Source organism: Plectrocnemia conspersa, unplaced genomic scaffold (assembly GCF_051122295.1).
Source record: "Plectrocnemia conspersa isolate PC_06_02 unplaced genomic scaffold, ASM5112229v1 ptg000012l, whole genome shotgun sequence".
Classification (NCBI taxonomy): Eukaryota; Metazoa; Arthropoda; class Insecta; order Trichoptera; family Polycentropodidae; genus Plectrocnemia; species Plectrocnemia conspersa.
In genome coordinates this window covers 17,829,142-17,835,581 of record NW_028277176.1, presented here as the reverse complement: position 1 = coordinate 17,835,581, position 6,440 = coordinate 17,829,142, and positions in this window count along the sequence as shown.

Below are 6,440 nucleotides of genomic sequence, written 5' to 3'. Positions count from 1 at the left end.
GTATAATTAACTTAAAGAGAGAATAAATAAACATTTTCAACCCTTAACGCGGATTAATCATTGACACAAAAACCTCTGGTGAGGGTTGAAACGCGAAACGACATTTAGACCGAATAAATAATTCCACGCGGGGGGCATGTACTTTTGTTTGGTTTTAAACCACATCAAAAATGCGCACAAAACAAATCCCTCGTAGTTGGCGCCGACCCACAATACAGAGCCAGGCAAGGTTAACGAGATAAAGACCCAAATTCCAATTTAAGTGCCTTAACTCGATCCAGGTCTCAAGGGGGGGAGACATCCGTCGGTTTATCCGCAACCCCTCGACTTAATCTACACACCTTTATTCTTCTTTGTCTGGTAGGAGACCTCAATCGTTGAGTTCGCCCCGTAAATGTCGCGATTAATTTGCCACTCTGCATTTCACGAGTCACACTCGAGCTTTTGTATGCCAAACAATTGTAACTTAAACAGGAGTGACAGGGAAATACCGCCGATGGTTAATCAACATCATTGCCAGCATAAGCATTTGGATCAGGTGTTCTAATGTATGTGTGTTTGCCTTGGTGCTAATTAACGCGCTTTGAGCCAGGGCCGTGAGATCAAATCAAATTATACGACGACCTTAAAACAGCCAGTGTCTTTTATAAAGTTCGAAGCCTTTGATTTTACTCCGGTTGTGGGCGAAGGCCGACATTGTAAGCCAAAAAGCACAGATTGGTTTATGTCAAATTTGGGAGCATGTCTAAAATAACGACAAACCCCAGAATAGATTAAATTTTATTTAATAAGTATATTCTCATTAATTTGGTATCTTCAACATTTTTCATTTTAAAAACCCCTTTTCATTACATGACCCAAATAATACGCATATTTTACATATATTGATAATGGGAGATAATTATTCGATGTTTGTGTGAAAATATTATCAGTCGTATCGCATAGAGTTGCAAAGAGAGATCTAAAAACTACTTAGACTGCAGCGTACATTTAATTTTAGAATGTCGGTCTATCAAAATCTGGCATAAATTTGTAACTTTACTGATTATTATAGTATGCTTTTATATTAGTACTTGACTCAGAGCTTTGTGACTGAACAATAACATTTAGTATTTTTGCTTAGATAATTTCTACCTAAGTCACACGTTTTATATATCGATTTACACCCTATTCATTAATTTACGTTAGTCCAACGTATTACAATGAAATAAACACAATCCACACCCACTAACTAAATAGTGAGAATCAGTAACGAGCGTCTAACGAATGACAGTTATAATTATAGTAATTATATATTTAAATTATTATTATATTATAATTCTCGACACAATAAAAATGTACAAACATTCGAGTTCATGTGGTATTTGTACTTAAGTTATTCAATTATACCACAGGTCCATCGTACTTATATTATTATTTTAATATTGCTATAATATTCTACTACGTGTCAGTTTTAAGGTAGATTTATAGTTTAATTTAAATCAATTGCTCTTTTTTCGAGACCAGCAATGAGCGACCTTAGAGAACCCTCCTGAGGACATCATTCTTCCGCCAGTTTCTCCACCAGCACTAGAAGCAAAAAATGTACAACTCTCCAATATTTCGTTTGATTAATGTATTATAACTAAAGAAATAATTACTAGCTTTTTGGTGTTTATCTTAACCAAAGATATATTTAATAAATCTTTATATATTTTATCTAATGATGGACAAAATTCAAACGCACTTTTAAACGCTCACAACTCATCAACCATTGAATAAATAAATAAATAACGCCTAAAATATTAAATAAAATGTAGTTTAGTTATTTTTATCTTTGATATTACAATTCTTAAAAATGTTGTTTGAGTTTATGCGTTCTCATGTAAAGTATTTTATCATTGTATTACATTTTCATAGCATATATTTTTTAAATAACAGTTTTGATTTTAGTCCACCTGTATAATATATAATAAATACATAAAACTTTTATAATTTTATTTAAATTTTGTGCATATTTGTCAACTTTAATATACTTTAAAATATGCATATTTTTTGCCGCCTTCAAAATCAATCCATATTTAAAAGTTTTAACATCATTGGTGAAAACATGATACCTGGGTAATCTTTGATACCCATCGAGTCTCGTTTGAAACCTCCCCTCGGCTAATGTTCGTTGGCATCTTAAGGCCGTGTCAACATCGTTTTGTTTAAGCTTTCCACTGAAGTTTTCTCATATTTCATTCATAATGGACGATGCCTGCTCGCCTTTTTCGACGTCATCTTTTCAGTTTGGCATATTTACTTTTGGCTGAAACGTTGAATTCACCGCATAACAACGGATGGAAGAGTAAATAAAAATAAGTTAACCCAACGCCCGTCAAAAAGTTAAACATAGTCATAATATTATGTTGAAAACAATGCTAGGTAGGAAACACAGAGCGCTCTAGATTTTAATTTAATTATTTCGCACACAAGTGTACATAAATTATATATTTAGTTAAAAAATCACAAGCTTTTATATATTTTTAACTTTTAAGCGATTTCTAAACAATGTAAGTAAATACTTTAGAATACTTTTATCTTGTGAAAAAATAAGTTAATAATCCTTTGATTATGTTAAAATATCAATATGTATACAACTTTTTTGATCTAACATGAAAAATTAAGTAATAAATAATTTTAATATACAATGCATATTTAAAATAATGGATAAAATTTTTTTTAAGCATTTTATTTTAAATTTGACTTATAATACTTTAAGATTAGTAGTATATTTTTTTAGCAAATACTATGGAGTACAAGCTCAAAAACGAATTAAATGGTATATATCAAAAATAATAAAAAGCGAGACAATAAATAATTATTAGAAAACCATACACATCTGCTTTCATGCTTATAAAATTTCTTTGCTCATTTCTGAATCTCTTTTATATAAACTAGATTGAAACATTCACCTCATAATTGTATTTTAAGAGAGAAAAAGCAAAACCAGCAAAAAATAAAGTGCTATCAAAATAACGCGTTTTCAGATTAAATGGATTAAATTACTTCATAGGACATTATTAATTTGCACGAAGAGCATATCACACATGCGTCCTTTTTTATGTCCGGTTCGAATCCGTCGCATTAATATCGTTTCAATATATTTTCGTATTTATGGTTTCCCAGTAACTCTGGTATTAATATTCATTGCTTATGTATTTGTGGAGTATCTGCATTATTGGATCATATATCACTGGAAGGTTTTCGACCGCAAACGAATAAGCAAAAAAGGCAATATTACAGTTTTATTGCACATAACGCCAAAAGGATGGAATTAATCGTGGAATTAACATTAATGTATAAAGTAATATTTAAAAATAAGTTTGGAATTCAAGATGTTTCGATATTGTGAAAAATAATTGCAAAGTATTATATTACGAATGCAATATTCTCGTACGATACGAAATCATATAACGAACTTCGCCATTATGAGAGCACGTATTTCATATAACCTCAACTGAACTTTTACCAAGCACAATGAAGAGCCAAACCAAGTGAGTTCGCAATATAGAGTATATGCCGTTTACGACTAAACTGTAATTTCGCATTCGGTATTCATTTACAAACACAATACAATAAAACTGCTTTTAGAATCGGTGGTTAAATAAAAAATGAACTTTTAAATGAATTGAATTCATTGGAGATTGGTATATAAATTGAGTGAACACAACAGCAGAGTGATCAAATGATAATACATTTTTTCCATTCACAGTAACAGTCAATAAACATTTAATAAAAAGATCTTAATAACTTTTTGCCTATATAAAGAAAAACGTATTTAATTGTCGACTACATTTATAGTATTGCGAAAGAACTTTTGATAAAAAATTATCATTTTTAAAAGTTTATTTCTATTTCTATTATACTTAATTTCTTATTTAAACTATCTACAACTTTTTTATTATTATCATCTATGCAATACATTAATGTGTCATCCGCAATTAGATGCATTTTACACTTTTTTACATTATTAACTTTATAAATAATTTATAATATAAATAACAATGGTCCAAATTTAGACCCCTGTGGTACACCGTTAATCTTTGGAATATGCATAATTTATTTTAACTTTTTGTTTTCATTTATTTAAATAATTATTAAATTATTTTAAAACTATTTTATTAAAACTGATATATTCTAATTTCTTCAACATTATTATTCTGTCTATTGTTTCGAAAGCTCTCTTGAAACCCAAGAAAACTGGTCCAATGATTTTGTTTGTATCTTTGGCCAACAATCAATCATTTATCATTACTTGTAATGCAGCCTCAGTACAATGTTTTTCTCTGAATCCCAATTGTTGTTCACATAGGATGTTTTGAGAAATATTAAAATCCTTTAATTGTTTGATTACTTCTTCTTCGGTCACTTTTTCTATACAAGGCAACATGTTAATTGTTCTCATTTCCTCAACCTTTTTATTATCTTTTATTGTAGGTATAGTAGCGATCTTCAAATTTTAAGGTATTTCTTCTTCGGAGAGTGATTAATTTATTCAATAATATAACTTAGTTCTTATTATTTCCTAAGTTTCTTTAATTACATTTACATATAGTTCATCAGTACTGTTTTTTTTTTAATTTATATATTATGTTATGAATTTCTTTTAATGATACTGATTTAAATTTACTAAATTTTAAATTCAATGCTTCATTATTACATTGTACTAAATTACTAAACTTAAATACTGAATTCACAATTTGTAACTTGACAAATATTGCAGCTTACTGTTAATATTTAACTTAAAAAAAATAGTACTACATTAGGCTTAGATGTTAAGTTTTTACCACATATTGCCGTTGAAATCCTACATTAATCGTCAATTATTTTTTTATATGAAACGTACATTTTCATTTGAAAGTAACCGAAATAAATTTTTTTACGTACATGTGTTAATTCTAAAAATAAATATAAAATATTTAATTTTACACTTAGACCATCCACTCTCCTCAGAGACTCGTTCTGTATACTTGAAAGTTATTCGTCTACGCTTAATTGTCATACGCGAATGCATTTTATATCACAGAAGCTCTGAGTGTGCTCGACAAGCTCTTAACATTTTGGAATTAAAATTGAAAAATCAAAGGTACAAGAATTTATTTGCATAATTTTTTAAGTGCTACTAAACGAATAGTATGATACTGAAATTAAAATGTGTTATTGTATTCAATGAGTTTGTATATCTCTTATTGTATAAATAAAAATAAAATATGATAATCATAAAATTTTACAATGATGATTCAAATTAAAAAGTCTTATTATATATTATTAGGTAAATAATATAAATAAGTAAAATTAATATGAATTTAAGCCAATTATTAAACTCAATGAATTTAACCTTTAGAAATATTGAAAATATGATATATTATTGTGTTTATTAGTGAAATACATTATCTTTATGATCACTAAAAAAAATATTTTTAAATGATACAATGGTGTGCTAATTAAGTAAATTAAAATGAGAGGCATTAAAATTTGTTTAGTAAATATGCCTTTAATTTATATTCAACTTGAAAATATAATTTATTTGTATTTATTTATTACTCGTGAGATTAATTACAAAAAAGTTCTAAAATAACAGATAACACATATTGTTGTTGAATATGATTTTTAATAGCAATATTTGCAATAAGTTGGTAGCTAATTGATATAATAAAATTTTATTTATACATGCAACTATTATTAAAAAGAGAAATCTATATACATATAATATAATAGTTCTCTATATAAATAAAATTTAAACCAGCGATCGATGTACCATTTATTATATTCAAATGAAAGACTTTTGACATTTCACGGGAAAAATGCCAACCCTAATCTTAGGAACTCAAGCGGATACTTCGCAGAAGCCAACTCGGAACTTACACAGAGGCACCAGAGGTAGTAATATACAGTGGATAATATATCCTTGGTTATATTCGAAGAAATGCCTTTTTGTTTAAAAGCGTGTTTATTTTATATAATCGTGCAGATACGTTATTCACAAAAGAATGAGACTTGAGCTGATGAGTGTTTTCAAGTCGGAAAATTGGCACAAGAAGCTGTTCCATCAAGGGGATACAAACTTGGGGTTATGTTTTTTTATGCCTATCGCTCGGTGCAAGCGCTGCCAGAGCCAGTTTATACGAGTGCCTGAAAATAAAATGTCTAGCTCGTTCCGTGTGGTACCAATCCTCGACGGGGTGAATAAAATATATTTTATAGTCAGCAGGACACCATCATAATACCTGTATTGAGCGCCTTTGCAGTCTCTCTGCTCCTCGCACAATGGCGAGGAGAAGAGCTCCGTGTGACTCCTAACAATAATAACAATACAAAGAAAGAGAATTATCCGCGAGCGCCATACCGGCTCGCCTTTGTGAATCTACCGATGTTTTCTACAATATATTCTAAAATTAGGACATCTCAAAATTCAT